We start from the raw sequence: 17304 nt of genomic DNA on the forward strand, positions 1-17304 counted from the left end.
CCACAGGAAATGACGTGAAACTGTTCACTCATGAAGGAGCAACAGCCAAACTAACGGGCAGCTTCTCATCTGCAGTTTCAGGAGCCAGGAAACGAGGGACCGGGAACTTCAATGTACCACAGACACCCGCGAGCCCAGAAGTCTATACATGGGGACACCACTTTTCAATGATGGGACAGAAATGAAGCCATTTCCAGAAACAGAGCACAAAGTGCCACCAGCAGCGTGTCTCAAGAGCAGTGGTTCTTAACCTGTGGGTCGCTACCCCTTTGTCAAACCTCTATCTCCAAAAATATTTACATCGTGACTCATAACAGTAGCAAAATTAGAATTATGGAGTAGCAACAAAATAATTTTATGGTTGGGGGTCACCACAACATGCGGAACTGTATTAAAGGGTCACAACTTTAGGAAGGTTGAGAACCACTGCTCAGAAGGAAATACCACAAAGGGATTCAGGCAGAAATGAGCCTTACGTGGAAAATGTAGACATAGGAAGCGAGAGAAAGCAGACAAGACTCACATATTTCCGACAAGAGTTGCAGATAGTAAAGGTGTGAGAAGATGTTGAGCATCATCAGGGAGCAGGAACATAAAAATCGAGGCCACAGTGAGATTTTATTTCCTGCCCATCCCCTCGGAGAAAATTAAATGATATGAAGAAATTGCAAGTCTTAGTGGGCATGTGCAGCCACAGGCTTCTTTTCACGTTGTGAGAGGACCATTACTGGAAAACAGTGTGCCATATCTCCTGCGTTCAATGTTAACCCACATACGATCCATGCTATGCTCATTCTCCTGGGAAGCTCTGGTACACATGCAAGAGAAAATGTAAACAATGTTCACAGGCATGTGGTCTATGAAAACACAGCAAACTTCCTCGTATTATCAGAAAGAGGCTAAGTGGATAAACTATGGATAATCACATAGAGATAGCCATGGCAGTCACGATCCATGGACACCTTACAGCTACCTGGAAAGTTTTTTTCTTTTTCAAATATTCTATGCAGGCCCAAGTTCAAGCCCTCCACAAGACATCCTTCTTTTCAGATGCCAACGGCTGGTCTCTGGAGTCCTTGGACCACCTGCGCTTCTAATCACTGCTCTACATTTGCTGTTTCCCAGGGTTCTTCAGGCTTGGTCCTGTTCCATCAGGGAGTCACTCTGCCTGTCATGACTAGTTCTCTATAGAGCCTAGACACAGGGAGAGATGTAGACGATAGGGTTTGCGTCCTTTCTCCATGAAATCGGTGTCTTGACTTTCTAAAAGATTGATGAATCACTAACAGTCAGAAAGATCCACTGAGTTTGGGGCTCAAAGTTTTTTGCGGGAGGGAGGTCATGGGGGAAGGAGGTCATACCTAGGTCACTGGACATGAGTATTAAATCACTGAGCACGTCTTTAAATTCAACCTCTATATTCACGTCCCTTCACGGGCTCATTCTCAACCCTTTAAGCCTAGAGTTGGTGTTTCTGGTGATGAGACCCATTATCAAGGCAGTCCAATGCCCATCCAGAGTCATTTTATTAGCCTGATAAGCATACTTCTATCACTCAGGAAATTCCAAGGGCTTTTGGAACTCGGTACTAGGGACTCAAGACAAAGGCCAGACAAATTCTTTATTGTTAACTCCCTAATAAAATTCCGGCAGACCAATCTTTGTCTTGTGGTCTATTTCCAGGGAATGTGACCTAGGATAACTCTTGCCAAGAGTAGTTTGAGGAAATATGAGTAACTGTTCAGCCCCAACAGTTCTTCGGAGAGCTGGAGAGCACAACGGCTCGGCCTTTGCTGAGATGGCCCTACTCAACGTCACCAGGCTCCATTCTGACAGCAACGTAAGGGTCACTCACTGCTTGGAAGTGTCCAAGATTTGAAAAGACTCTTGGGCCTGGATGGGCCTGCAGTTTCAGCTTTAACTACAGACACGGCATTGTGTAATGTGGAATACTTCTGTTACACACACACACACACACACACACACACACACACACACACACACACACTGTTAAGTGTTCCTTTGTGGTGAGAACAACATAGCATTTGCTTGCACAGAACCTGGATGGTGCAGCTCACACCCTCCATCATGGCTTCAGTATGTCATTCACAAACATGGTAAACACAGAGGTGTGAGCTGCAGCTGGTACAGCGCATCGCAGTGCTTTGCAATAAACGCTGTCCACAAGTAGAAGGGGGAATAAAAGCCAGATGTGGGGTTGGGGATTTAGCTCAGTGATTGAGTGCTTGCCTATCAAGCGCAAGGCCGTGGGTTCGATCCTCAGCTCAAAAAAGAAAAAGAAAAAAAAAAAAAAGCCAGATGTAGAGGCAAGTCATGATGACACACGCTGGTAACCCAGACTTGGGAGGCTGAGGTAGGAGGTTTGTGAGTTCAAGGGCAGTCTGAGTTACAAAGGGAGACTGCTTAAAAAAAACAAAACAACAACAACAACAAAAAAACCACCAAGCCAAACTAACCAAGGAACAAAACAAACAAACAAACCAGATACAATGATGGACCCTTATAGCTAACCACTCAGAAGCCTGAAGTAAGAGGTAAACTTGAGCCCAGGAGTTCAAAGCCAGCCTGGATAACATGGCCAGAACCCACCTCGAAATTTAAAGATTAAAATAAGATTATATATACATATATATGTGTGTATTATAAATACCTAAGCTAGTAGCAAAATGATTATTATCAACATAAGTGCTATGCACTATAACAACCTTGGACTATGACATCCAAGGTTGTTCTCTGAGGTCTCTCTCTCTCTCTCTCTCTCTCTCACACACACACACACACACACACACACACACACACACAAACAGACACACACATACATACACACACACATACATACATACACAGACACACACACATAAACAGACACACATACATACACAGACACACACATACATACGTACACACACACACACACACACACACACACACACACAGACTGAGCAGAGAAACTCGGTTTTATAAACAGAGCAACCTGAGAAAAGCAGAAATGGAGAAGAAAAGGCACAGTGGCTAGTAGAAAGCTCCGTTCCTGGGACAAGTTAATGAAACCAGAGCTTCAACTTGCATATCTACCAGCTAAAGCCGGCTTGTTTGGGTCCTGCTGTTAGCTCTTACTGGTTGATACCCCAGGAGGTTAAATAAACAACTTAGCTTGCTTTGCTGCCTTGGTGGCCTGCAACCTCAGTTCCAGTGACTCCATTTTGGTTTGGCCACTGAGGCCCAGGGCAGGAGCTCTGTCTCAACCCCTGTGTTATTCCCATTAATAAAGCCCTCGCCCCGGGAGCTGACATTTCCTTCTTTGTTCTCTCCACTAAGTTCATTGGTTCGTATCGAGGGTCTTTTCCTTTTTCTGGACCCAGACTCAAAGAATGGACCGGACCTCTCTCCAGCTAAGCAGAATAAACGGAAGAATAAAGGGGACCCATAGAGAAGCAGGGAATGAAATGGATAGAAAAATATGGAGGGGTATTTTCTTACACAAATGGGGTTTCACCATGCAAATTGCTGTTTCTTTTCACAGTTCCTTCGTTTTACAATGCACCTTAGCAATCCTTCCATTTCCTTCTTTACAAAGGTTCTTTGCTCTTTTCCTGCCTGATCCTTATTGTCTGAGTGTTCCCTGGTTTAACTCTTTTTGTTTTTGTTTTTGTTTTTGTTTTTCCAGACAGGGTTTCTCTGTGTAGCTTTGTGCCTTTTCCTGGAACTCACTTGGTAGCCCAGGCTGGCTTCGAACTCACAGAGATCTGACTGATTCTGCCTCCCAAGTGCTGGGATTAAAGGCGTGCCCCACCACCGCCCAGCATGGTTTAACTCTTTCTGAACAATTGTCACATTCATTTACAGGGAATGCTATAATGAATGTCCTTGTACAGATACACACTTGTTTGAGGAAGAGGCTCTTAAGTGGGGGACACTCACTTTTATTACCCCCAACTCTCTAGTGTTGCATGGATGAAATCCATGCTTCTTCAAAGGGCAGATACCACTTCTCATATTTCTCATCACTTTTGAATGCCTGCATCATTCTAGCAACAAAGTCCCATGAAGCCTCCTGCATACACACTGCACCTTTTTTCTGTGCCTCCTTTTGCTCATCAGGTCCATAACTGAGGACAATACTCCTGTCTTAATGTTATCTATCTAGTGTGCTATCTAGAACAGAGCAATGGTCAATATAAGAAAAACCTGTACTTAGATTTGATCTTACCATTATAAATAGATTTCTTTTCAAAGTAAGGGATCAGGGTGCAGGCTGTGTGATGGTGGGGCCTACTGGGAGGTCTTTGGGTTATTAGTAGGTGTGTCCTTGAAGGGGATTCCAGGACCTCAGATCCCTCCTCTTTGCTTCCTGGCCTCAAAGTGAGCAATTTTCATTCCACCGCATACATGTTTCTGCCTTGATGTGACAACTTGCCACAAACCAAAAACAACAAAGCCAATCAATATTGTTCTGTAGTCTTTAAAACTGTGAGTCAAAATAAATCTTTTCTCTTTGTAACTTGCATATCTCAGTTATTTTGTTATAGTGACAGGAAGCTGACAACCATGATGCCCAAAGGTTGGGGATTTAGCTCAGTGGTAGAGCGTTTGCCTAGCAAGCGCAAGGCCCTGGGTTCAATCCTCAGCTCAAAATAAAATAATTTTCTAGCAATATTTCATTAGTTAACTATCTATATTCAGTAATTTTGTCCATAGAGAATGAAGAAAAACATGCAATGGCCATCCACATGCTCACACATGTACCTTTGTTTCTTTTCTACCCTAACAAGACTAGTGGGCCTTTCCAACAACACACACACACAGGGAATCTCCTTTGTACTAAATTTTCCAACATTAATATCCATATTACACTATTGTATTCACTTTCACATTAGTACCAGAGAGCCAAGACCTCACTTTCTCAAAACTGCCTGGCTGTTGCTGTTAGGGTTACAAGGCAGGAGTGTGTAGACACTCCACAATCTCAGCAAGCAAAACCAACCAGTCATACAGCCAACCAACCAACCAACCAACCAACCAACCAATCAAACAAACAAACAAATAAAAACCATGTCCACTTGCTTGGAGACCCAACTGGGACCCAACTGGACAAAACCTCAGGGCTTTTCATTCAGAATGATATGCAAATGAAAACAGCTTTGTCATAGAGCAACTGACATTAAACTGTCCTTGCTTTTTTTTGTCTGGTAGAATCAGACTCCTGTTATAAAGAAAGGGGACTTCTTTTATTTTAGCTTAATTCCCTGATAAATGGCCAGCATTCCATGCTCAAACACTCATCTTGAACATAGAACTAAAGTTAGTTGTTTCCTGTATGAAGAAATGCAATCAACACATTCATTTCTGTGGTTTTTTATTTTTTATTTATTTTTTTTTCTGAGTGTCAAATTGTCTTCAGTACCTTAGGTGAGGTCCATATTCCTGAAGATGATCCCAACAGTAGGGACCAATCACTTGCAGCATCCTTTGCTTGCTCCGAGCTTCGGGCTACTGGAGCTGTACGGTTGTTCAATCCTTGAGGTCCTAAAGGGAAGGTGATTTTATTTCCATTTTGTAATTCTAAGTGCAAACCACACAAGTAAGGCTAACACTCACTTCACTCAGGGTTCCAAACCTTTAGAAACACAGTTTTGGAAGCCAAACCCTTAAGAACTGGTAGTCTACCCTGGTAGCTTTCTCAAGGTCCGTCAGAAGTGTTTTTAATTCATAATGGAAGCTACTAACTTGGGTTCCTGAAGGCACAAAAGTTTCAGCCTAGTTGGGAGCTGTGGACACTATTTCATTTATTGTCGGCATAATCAAAGAAGAGGCATTTACATCAATGCTAAGGTTTGAGGCCAGAGCACAAACAGAACGAACAGGTACTGTAGTTGTCTACCCTGCCTGCGTTAACCTGCACTGAGTTTTCCCCAAGTGCTGCTATTATCCTTTGCATTTGTTACTTGTGATTTTAATAATAACCTCATTCCAGCAGTAACTACCCATGGTTAAATGTTACCCCTAAGGAGACTCTAATGCTCAACAGAAGCAACAAACTCATCAAGCCACCCCTGGGATCATTTGTACTTTCATTGAATGATTAAGCTCTATGTTCTAACTTTCTTCAGAAGGGTGCTTGACTAGCTATCCAAGACATGTTTTTCCTGGCCTAAAAGTCTTAAGACCCTATCTCTAAATACAATATTTTAGCAATCACTTTCAAAATGGCCTTTGGTTATTATCCAATCAAGTAATTCAAATAAGCATTACACACCTAACCTCTGTCTACAAATAATAGATGTCATTGTGCACCCTTTATAGACCAGTCAAATGCCTGTTTCTTAGCCTGTTTTAAGAACTTGAGTTGTATATTTAATAAATGAAACTTACAACCATAATGAATTTCCAATCATCTTGGATATTATAAACAACACACACAAACAAAGATTATTTCAAATTTCCTTAAACTTACCATAAGTGATAATACTATGGCTTTTATTTTCTCCATTTTAAACTTTTTTGGAACTGAAAGATTCTTGGAACTGTAAGCAAGTTGCTTTAACTGTCAAAGTCACTCCCTCAAGCAAGAAAGGACTCTTGACTAGAGGTCTGAGACAAAGAAATGAAATTTGATTCATCCAGGAGGGCTATCCCTACCCATGGGCAGACATGGACATTCATTCTGCTACCAATAATAGAGAGTCAAATTCCTTACTCTTGAAGGAAGTTTGGCTTTGGGGAGGTGCCCTGTACCTAATATTTATTGCCTCCCCTCTCCATTATAGATATGAGGTAGATCCCTGAATCTACTCTGAGAAAAAAGATAAAGAAATAATAGAATAAATGGGTAGATCATTAAATCTACTCTAAAAAGAAAAAGGGGAAAATATAAAAATGATAAAAGGTAGATTATTGAATCTATTATAAAAAGAAAAAAAGAGAGACTATGGATATGATAAGATTAAAAAGGGAGATTATTGAATCCATTCTTAAAAAGTAACTACTTGTTTTAAATAGGGTAAGTAATGAAATTTTTTATCTGAGTTTATCAAACATTACTGGACTGGACATTGTTAATATATATTAATGAAGTTTTTTATCTGAACCTGTCAAATGTTAATGGACTAGACATTGTTAATGTAATTCTTGACTGTATATATTGTATATACTTATTGGATAGTTTTTCTTATATTAGTTATAAGCTTTTTAAATTTTTAGATAATAAAAGGGGAAATGTGGTGGTATTGTGTTCCCTGAAATATTGTGCACGCTAATAAACTTATCTGGGGTCAGAGATCGGAACAGCCACAATATTAAACATAGAGGATAGGCATTGGTAGCACACGCCTTTAATCCTAGCCATTCCAGAGGCAGAGATCTACCTGGATCTCTGTGTGTTTAAGGATACAGCCAAGCATGGTGACTCACACCTTTAATCCCAGGAAGTGAGCCTTTAATCCCAGGGAGTGATGGCAGAAAGCAGAAAGGTATATAAGGCATGAAGACCAGAAACTAGAAGCATTTGGCTGGTTAAGCTTTTAGGCTTCTAGCAGCAGTTCAGCTGAGATCCATTCGGATGAGGACTCAGAGGCTTCCAGCCTGAGGAAACAGGAGCAGCTGAGGAACTGGTGAGGCGAGGTAGCTGTGTCTGTCTCTCTGATCTTCCAGCATTCACCCCAATACCTGGCCCCAGGTTTGATTTTATTAATAAGACCATCTAAGATTCCTACTACACTCCATCAAGCCTAACTTCTGTTAATAACCTCTGGTTGTCCATGTGAGTTGGGCTTTTACTTATTTCTTCAAGTTTCTTTCAGCCACCCTGTGTGACAGGGCACATGTCCTAGAGTTAAATGTTGTTTCCCATGTTGTCACTTCGTCCTTTAGTTTGATGTCAAAGCCACTAATGACAATTGGATCATTTCACAGGCCTATAGGGAGGATCCAATAAGCTAAGACAATGATCAAACACTTGGCCCAGTGCCTAGAAGGAGATGGGCTCTGGGTGAGCTATTGCTCTTCTGAGAAGTTCACAGGCATGGCTTATTATCCAGTTGTTGGCTTTTAGTTTAAAGGACATATAACTGTAGTCACGTAGCAACACCAGCAAAACCATGTCTCAATTATCAATCATCCTTACCAAAGCAAGTTCCACCAGAGCAATAATGAAGGATATTTAAAACAGCAAAACCCTGTAAGTCAAAGGGAAACTGTACAAGAGATAGGGAGTGGTGTAAGAAGTCAAGACCCAAACAACAACAAGATGTGAGGGGGTCCTTGCAGGTGTTAGACAGGGAAGCGAACCTCAAGAAGAGATGAGAATGAAAACCTGGTACGGACTGACTTTGTCAACTTGAGTCACACTTTGAGGAGTTTAATGCCAGGCAGTTCATTGACAGCTTATTTAAAACACAGTACAGTTTGGGAAAAGGTTTCCAGGCAACAATCAGTCCAATCCAGGGGCACAATAAAGCTATGTGACTACATAGGAACTAGAATCAAAGTTCCCTAGCTGAAAGGCCTAGATTCTAGTGTGATCTCTGACTGATAGCATAGAGGTCAGCAGGCCATAGGGTACTTGTGACATCTCCCCTAAGTACGGGTACTGGTCCAGGGAGAGAAGACTCTGGGATAATCATTCTGGGGAATTTGGGTGAGGTCTGCCTCCATGATAGCAAAAGGTGGGCAAGGTCTGCCTCCAAAGATAGCAAAAAGGTCACCGGGTCCTTAACAAAATCCACTCCCAGGCTTTTAGGTGGGAAAGCAGGTATTTTATCTCCTCCACTGAGAAGAGGCCTGTATGTGTGTAACATTCCTGGTTTCCCTAGTGATCTGTGAGGGCCTTTGTGCCCCAAGAAAGATGAAGAAGTGTGGGGGGGGGGAGGAGAGGACTAAACAAGTGATAGAAGATGCTGAGAAGTAAATTAATTTTCCTTGTAGAAATCTGATCAGGTTCAAGAGTTGATAATAATAGTTGGGGCCTAGAGGGGAAAAATACATAGACATAATCATCTAAAATTCCCTTTAAGAAGCAGGAAGAACTAAACCCCTCACAGTACAGGTGGATAAAAGTCCTTTTCCAGGAGAAGATGTCCTGCTTATTCTGTCCTGAAGACAGTCTATAGGACTGTAGTGGGCACAGACCTTTAACCGTAGGTGTGGGGTGTCTGTCCCAAGACACTCCAGGAACATGACTGTGGAAAGCTGGGCCTAAATGTGCAGACATTTGGGATTACTCAGTTTTCTTGGTTTGTCAGGTGTCTGCAATGAAATACCTTTGGTTGGGTAATTTGCAAACAACAGAAATGTATGGCTTGCAAGCTCAGAGGCCAGGATGTCAAAGGTCAACGTTGTGGCTGATTCAGTGTCTGAAGAAGGTCTGTTCTACTCAGTGTCTTCCGTCTTCATGGGGTAGAATAGCAGGGCTGTTCCCTGGAGCCTTTGCTTTAATAAGGGCGTTAACCTCACACCCCAGGGCTGAACCCACATGACCGAATCATTATCCCGAGGTCCTGAAGTCTAATACCAGGGACTGGGCTGCAGCATGTGAATTTTGGAGAGATACAGCACTGAGACCATAGTGCCATGCAATGGCTAGGCAGATGAGGAAAGCAAATGCCATAGTTGAGCAGCTCACCTACAGGTGTGGGGCTTCTCCTCAGCATTACATTTCAGGAAAGCCTTGAAGGCCAAACTCAAAGGCCAAACAAACAAAAGATGCAAACAAAAGAAAATATATAAAAGGCTCATCTTTCTAGGGTCTCAATGTGCCTTCTGCCATTAACAACTCCCCCAGGCCCTCGGCTGACAAATGGCTGTCCAGCTGCTTACGTGTGCCCACAGCTATAGACCAGAGACAAACTGGGAGAGGGAGCAAAAGCTGTTGGCCTGTGCTGAGAAGGAAGCTGCTAGCAAAGGGGATGTCCCAACTAAGAGATCACCCATCCTTCAGCAGGGGTCAATACAGCCACCACTTGGGTGGAGAACAAGAAGTTTCCACTGGTGGTGATTGCCCATGATGTAGATCCCATTGAGCTGATGGTCTTCCTGAGTACCCGTGTCTCAAGATGGCGGTCCCCTATTGCATCATCAAGAGAAATGCCAGACTGGGGTGGCAGGTCCACAGGAAGACATGCACCACTGTTGCCTTCACACAGGTTGATTCAGAAGACAAGGGTGCCCTGGCTAAGCTGGTGGAAGCTATTAGGACCAATTATAATGACAGGTATGATGGATCCACTGCTACTGGGGAGTCAATATTCTGGGCACTAGATCTGTGGCTTGCATTGACAAGCTGGAAAGGGGAAAGGCCAAAGAACTTGCCATAGTTTTCTGTACATAAATATAACTATAATTTTTTTTTTGAGACATGGTTTCTCTATGTAGCTTTGTGCCTTTCCTGGAACTCACTCTGTAGCCCAGGCTGGCCTTGAAAGTGCTGGGATTAAATGCGTGTGCCACCACTGCCTGGTGATAACTACAGTTTTTTTTTTTAAAGCATCAAAAGAGAACTGTTTAAAAGGGGCCCCTTGTGCTCATGGATCAGTAGAATTAATACTGTAAGAAGTGCTTTATTATCAAAACTACCTATAGATTTTAAACAATCCCACCAAAATTCCAATGACATTCTTCATAAAACTAGACCAAAAAAAAAAAAAAACTTGTAAATTTTTTATGAAAGACTCCACAAAAGTTCACAGAATTCATAAGAGATTCCAGATAGCCAAAGCAGTTGTGATAAAAAAGAACAATGTCAGAGATATCACAATACCTGATTTCAAGTTATGTTCCAGAGCTACTATAGTAAACGAAGGAGCATGGCACTGTCACAAAAGCAGAAATGCAGGTCAATGGAATAGAACAAGGAACCCAGAACTGGACCCACACAACTATAGTCACTTCATTTTATAGCCACACTGGAGAAAAGATAGCCTCCTCAAAATATGATGCTGAGAAAACTGGGTATAAACACGTAGAGGAATGAAATTAGATCCACATCTCTTACTCTGAACAACTGAAATTGGATCAAAACCTTAACATCAGATCCAATACTCCGAAACTGTTTGGGAAAAACACTTCAAGACACAGGTAAAGGTGAGAACTTTCTGAATCAGACTCCAAATGCTCAAGACTTCCTTGACAAAGGAGCTTGCATAAAATCAAAAGGCTTCTCCAGAGCAAAGGAAACAATTAAGTGAAAGAACACCCCATAGGATGAGAGGAGATTTTTGCTAGCTATGTATTTGAAAATTAATATCTAAAATATACAAAGAACTAAAACAAAACAAAACAAAAACCAAACAAACAAACAAACAAAAAAACTAAATACCAAAAGTCGAATGACCCCATCAATACATGGGCTAATGAAATGAATAGACAGTTAGTTCCTTTAAAATAAAGTATAAATGGTGGTAAACACACGAAAAAAAAGTGCTCATCATTGTTGCGAAGTAAGCCCACCAGAAAACAACACATTGGACACTTTTTTTCAAAGAAATTTTTTTATTCATTTTACATACCAATCAAAGATCCCCCTCTTCCCTCCTCTCGACCCTCCAGCCTCCCCCTTCCAACCTACTCCCCATTCCCTCCTACAAGCAGGTAAGGCCTCCCATGGGGAGTCAGCAGAGCCTGCTACATTTAATAGAGGCAGGCTCAAGCTCCTCCCCGTGTCTCAAGGCTGTGTGAGGTCCCACTATAGGTAGTGGGCTCCAAAAAGCCAGCTCATGCACCAGGGATGGATTCTGATCCTACTGCCAGGGGGCCCCTTAAGCAGATCAAGCTACACAACTGTCTCGATTATGCAGAGGGCCTAGTCCAGTCCCATGCAGACTCCACAGCTGTTGATCTAAGTTTAGTGAGTTCCCATTAGTTTGGTTTGGTTGTCTCTGCAGGTTTCTTCACACGGACATTCTTAAAACCAAATAGAAAGTCTTTATTGCTGGACAGCGGCTTCACAGGGAACTTGCCTAAATCATGCAGCCTTAATCCTCACCATGCCTTTGTCTTATGCACAAAACCCAAATCCTGGTTATGGTAGTATTGTGTTCCCCAAAATATTGTGCACCCTAATAAATTTATCTGGGGTCAGAGAACAGATAGCCACAATATTAAACATGAGGATAGGCAGTGGTAGCACACACCTTTAATCCTAGCATTCCAGAGGCAGAAATCCATCTGTTCAAGGATACAGCCAGGCATGGTGAATCACGCCTTTAATCCCAGGGAGTGATGGTAGAAAGCAGAAAGATAAATAAGGCGTGAGGACCAGAAACTAGAAGCGTTTGGCTGGTTAAGCTTTTAGGCTTTTGAGCAGCAGTTCAGCTGAGAGCCATTGGGATGAGGACACAGAAGCTTCCAGTCTGAGGAAACAGGATCAGCTGAGGAATTGGCCAGGTGAGGAAACTGTGGCTTGTTCTGCTTTTCTCATCTTCCAGCATTCACCCCAATACCAGGCCCTGAGTTTGTTTTTATTAATAAGACTCTTTAAGATTCCTGCTATACCTGGTTGACACACTTCAGTTAGCAAGCCAAAAACCAAGGTTAGTGCATTTAGGGGCTTTCCTGGAACTCTGGACAAGGTCTTTGATGAATTGAGTCTTTGTTCCTGTGTTAGCAGATATTGGGGCTTATGTGCTGGGTTTTAAGGTCAGAATGATGCTAACATGGTATCAGTTGTGCTAAAGTATGGGGCCCTATTACAACATAAGTAGCCATCAAAGAAATGCAAATTAAAACAGTTTGGGGATTTCATCTTAACCAGTAAGATTGATTACCACTAAGAAAATGAACAACAAATGTTGGTTGAGGATGTAGGTAGGGGAACTCTCATGGGTTATATAAATTAGTCCAGCCACCATGAAACTTAGTATGGAGGTTACTCAGTAAACCTAAAAATAAGACTGCAATATGATACCATTTCTTCCGATATTGGAAGTCAGTGTATCACAGAGACACATGTACAGCCATATTTACTGCAGCTCCATTCACAATATATGTTATGAAATCATCCTAGGCATCAGTCAACAAATGGATAGAAAAATGTGATGTGGATAAATAGATGGATGGATGGATAGGTGATGAATGGATAGATGATGGATGGATGATGGATGAATGGGTGAATGATGGATGATGGATGGATGGATGATGGATAGATAGAAGATGCATGATGGGAGGGTAGCTAGATGAATGATGGATGGATGGATGGATGGATGGATGGATAGGTATAGGTATAGATATATATGCACACACACACACTGGATGCAATGGTCAGTGTTAACTGTTAACTTGAGAGACTCTAGAATCTCCAGTGATGTGAACTACTGGGAATGTCTGTGAGGAATTATCTTGATTACATTAACTAATACGGGGAGGTCCCCCTTAATTGTGGGTGGAGCCGCTCCCTGGGCAGTACTTGGGCTGTATAAGGTAGCTTGAGCTGAGCACTAGCATTCATTTCCACTCTCTGCTCTTGATTGTGGACTCACAGTGGCTTCAAGATGTTGCTCCCTTGACTTCCCTACAAGGGTAGGTGATGACTAATGTTGAGTTAAAATCAACCCTTTCTTTCTGAAGTTGCTTTTGCAGGGGATATTATCACAACAACCGAAAAGGACCCAAGATTGTAGAATTTCATTCAAGCATAAAGAAAAATGAAATTATGGTTATCTCAGCTTACAGTTTAAAGGTGAAGTCCATCCTGGTGGGTGTTGTAGTCAGAGTTTCTAGTGCTGTGATGAAACATTATGGCCAAAGCAACTTGGGGTGGAAAGGGTTTATTTGGCTTACTTTGTTAAGCCTCTCTGGAAACACCCTCACAGACACACCTAGAGATGTACTCCAATCCCCTAGGTGCTGAGAGTTTATTCTTCACAGATCTCAATGAACAAACAGCACCTATGTGTTCACATTTTTGTATTTTTTCCACCCACATGAACTCTGGGCTGGGTTTGCAACTCGTCAAAAGTAAAAAAACAGGACTGAAGTGACAAGGCGATAGATGTGGAAGTCGAGGCTGTCTAGAAGCTTCCTTTTTGCACCTTTGGCTCTGAGCTGTCAGGTGAGACACGGGGAAGCCATGCTGGCTGAGTTATTTGTACAAATAAACCTTAGGGACTCATGAGAGGAGAGGCCCCTGGGCTGTGAGGGTAGAGAGAGCAGCTCAGACATCCAAGTACCATAGTTGAATCTTCAGAGGATTCCAGCTTCAGCTACCACCAGACTGAGAGACCATAAGAAAGGGGAAATGGGACAGGCACCCACCTGTCTCTGTGATATTATAAAATAGTGCTATCTGTTTGCCGGTCCCAAGGTCTGAGGCGGTTGTCATAGCATGGTAGTAAACAACCCACCTGCCCACAGAAACCCAGCTGGAAATGAGATAACACTCCTTCAGTTGTAGGCTTTGCTGATGGGGCTGTGGGAGCCACCAGAGTCCCTACTGTTTGCCCTGCAGTTGCCTGTTCCCAAACACAAAGGCAAGCTAACAAACAGCCCAGGAAGAAAATACACTGACAAGCCCAGTGTGGTTTTAAGAGGCAAAGATGAGGAACAGCAAGTGGGAAACTGAATCTGCAAGTAAATATTGAATTTACAGTAGCAAAAAATAGAAAATAAAAAGCCTGAAACATGTTAGCATTATACCCTGGTGTCTTAGTGAGGGTGTTTATTGCTATGAAGAGACACCATGACCACAGCAACACTTGCAAAGAAAAACATTTAATTGGGGCTGGTTTACAGTTTCAGAGGTTTAGTCCATTATCATCATGGTGTGATATGGTGGTATGCAGGCAGACATGGTGCTGGAGAAGGAGCTGAGAGTCCTACATCTTCATCCACAGGCAACAGGAAGTGAATGGAGACCCTGAGTGTAGCTTGGGCATATATGAACCTCAAACCCCACCCCTACAATGACACACTTCCTCCAACAAGGCCACACCTAATAGTGCCATTTCCTGCGGGCCAACCATTCAAACATACGAGTCTATGAGGGCCATACCTATTCAGACCACCACACCTGGAATCACAGACTTTGAATCAACCCTTTCTAATTCCAAGAACATCAGCTGTTGACTTGTTTGATTTTTTCCAAGTGCCTCAATCCTCATGGGCATGTGATATGGGTGGAACTGTTTCTTAGTCATTGTTGTGCTTATTACAGTTTTCCTAACTTCCAGATCTTTTTAAGTATGAGTGGGCAGCTAGATGTATAAAAGAATTTTATTCTGGTTTTTTTTTTTTTTTTTTTTTTTTTTTTTAAATCTTTAGTAAGTGGTATGACTCATTGCTTAATTTCTTTGGGGCTAACTGAAAGATTTTACGTGTATGTATCTATATGTATATGTGTATACATCATATTTTTATTGGAGAAGCTTTTAAATTAATATAGCTTTGAGTGTGTAGTGATGCTCAGTAGTAGACTATACCTTGGGTGATATATTACTGCCTTGTTTAGTAAGCTGGGTAGAGCTTTTTTGTTCATTTTCAAATATCCATGATTAGCCTAGCCTGAAAATTACATTGGATTTCTCCCCATAGATGCTTCTCTCTGATAACTGAAATACACATAAAAAGCCAAGAAGCCTCACACAAAAGCTATTTTTTGATGTAAGAAGCTTTATTTACGTACATATTCTGGACCCTACCAACAAATTTAAAAATATACACTGCATCCATTTGCTAAGGTTTATTCCTCCAAAACTCATGCTGAATTTTGTTACTGTGACTGTTTTGGGAAGAGGGCATTTAAGGTGGGTAGGAAATTAATGTCTTTCATGTGGAAGTGGCTTGTCATGCAGTGATACTTCTGAATGTTTGCCTTCTACAGTTGCCTACCTGCCCTTCCCATTTCTCATAGTATGAAGCCTTTTCTGCAGACAACTGGTCAACCTTGGACTTTCAGCCTCCAGAACCATGAGGGAAATTATTTTTCCTTTATATACTACTGAGTCTCAGGTATTTGTTACAGCCACAAAAAATATCCTAAGATACTATTTCAACCCTGCTAGTACTCAAACACCAGGACTCTATGCCAGCTGAACTGAGGCCAGTCTTTTAAGATGTACCCACTACTTCCTTTGCTCTTGGTGTCTACTTATTGGTGTTTAGCCTTATCTCCCTTGTGCAAACTTTTCTCCCAGATCTGACACCTGAATCTGACTCCTGCTGGATTTGATAAAGACTCTACCATCTCCTCAGTCATCACTTTAGAACTTAGATTCTTTGGAAGCTTCTAGCATAGCTCATTCCATGTCCTGGTGTTGCTCCCTAATAGGGATAAGTAGTCCTCACTCCAGATTATGTTCTTGTACCACTCCTGAATGTTCTGGCTACCCACTTGGGACACCAACTTAGACAGGCTTCCCCAGATTCCTAAAAGCTATGAAAGGGCTTAAATCAGAGTCTTTAATATGGAGAGAGACTGGAAAGAGGGTTCCATATCTAATTGCTTCAAAACTGACCAGAAAGCCAACATTACCATTGTGGAAGGAAAAAAAATCTTTCTTAATTATAACAACCCATTGAATTTTCCCCCAGCTTTTGCAGCCTTTCTATCTCAGGAGGAGAGGACAGTTTCAGCATCAGTGTCACCAAGAGCCACACAGCACAGCATGTCATCTCATCAGCTTTCAACAGGCATTTATTGAATGTAGACATGGTGCCAGGCACTGTGTTGGTTCCTACCTTTAGACACAGCCTTTTCTCTTAAAGAGCTCATGTCGTGGAGCAGGACACACATAACAAAGAAAATAATTCCATTATAGTCTCAGAAGAGGGACTGGTAGTAAGGGTTATGAGAGGGTAAAGGATGGGTAGGTGCTGAGTAGAGCAGTGGGGACTGGAGAAGGCTTAATGTTACAGCAAGTCCATCGAGCTGTATCTTTGAGAATGAGCAAGTGTCTTTCTGACAGGGGCTAGGTTATTGATTTTCCTTGACACATGGAAGCAGGAAGATATCTGTAGGTTTGGGGCAGGGGAGTTGCTGAGTGTTGCTTGAACCACTGGGAAAAGAGGAAGCAGAAGTCGATAAAGCTGATGCTGAAGGATATAATAACCAGGGCACAGAATGTGTAAGTGGGCTGGGACTTTGGGAATGGGCAGTTGTGGAGAGGAGCTTTGGACGTTAAGCAGGGAAAATGTCACAACCCGGTCTGTAATTTAGAAGTTACTCATCCAACAGAGATGGGCTAGTTAGTTGAGGGCAGGGTACGGCTGGAAGCAAAGATGACATTAGAGGCAGCAAGAGGACCTTGGGGACTGCTGTCTTTGCTCTGTGGAGTGTTGATGAGACTCCAAACCGAG

The 17304-nt window shown here is 42.2% G+C and overlaps 1 pseudogene; it reads left to right on the forward strand.

Annotated features, from left to right (window-relative positions):
• Window positions 1–1729: 1729 nt before the first annotated feature.
• Window positions 1730–10345, forward strand: LOC118597732 (annotated as a pseudogene).
• The last annotated feature ends 6959 nt before the right edge of the window (window positions 10346–17304 follow it).

This window comes from Onychomys torridus, chromosome 17, assembly GCF_903995425.1.
Source record: "Onychomys torridus chromosome 17, mOncTor1.1, whole genome shotgun sequence".
Taxonomy (NCBI): Eukaryota; Metazoa; Chordata; class Mammalia; order Rodentia; family Cricetidae; genus Onychomys; species Onychomys torridus.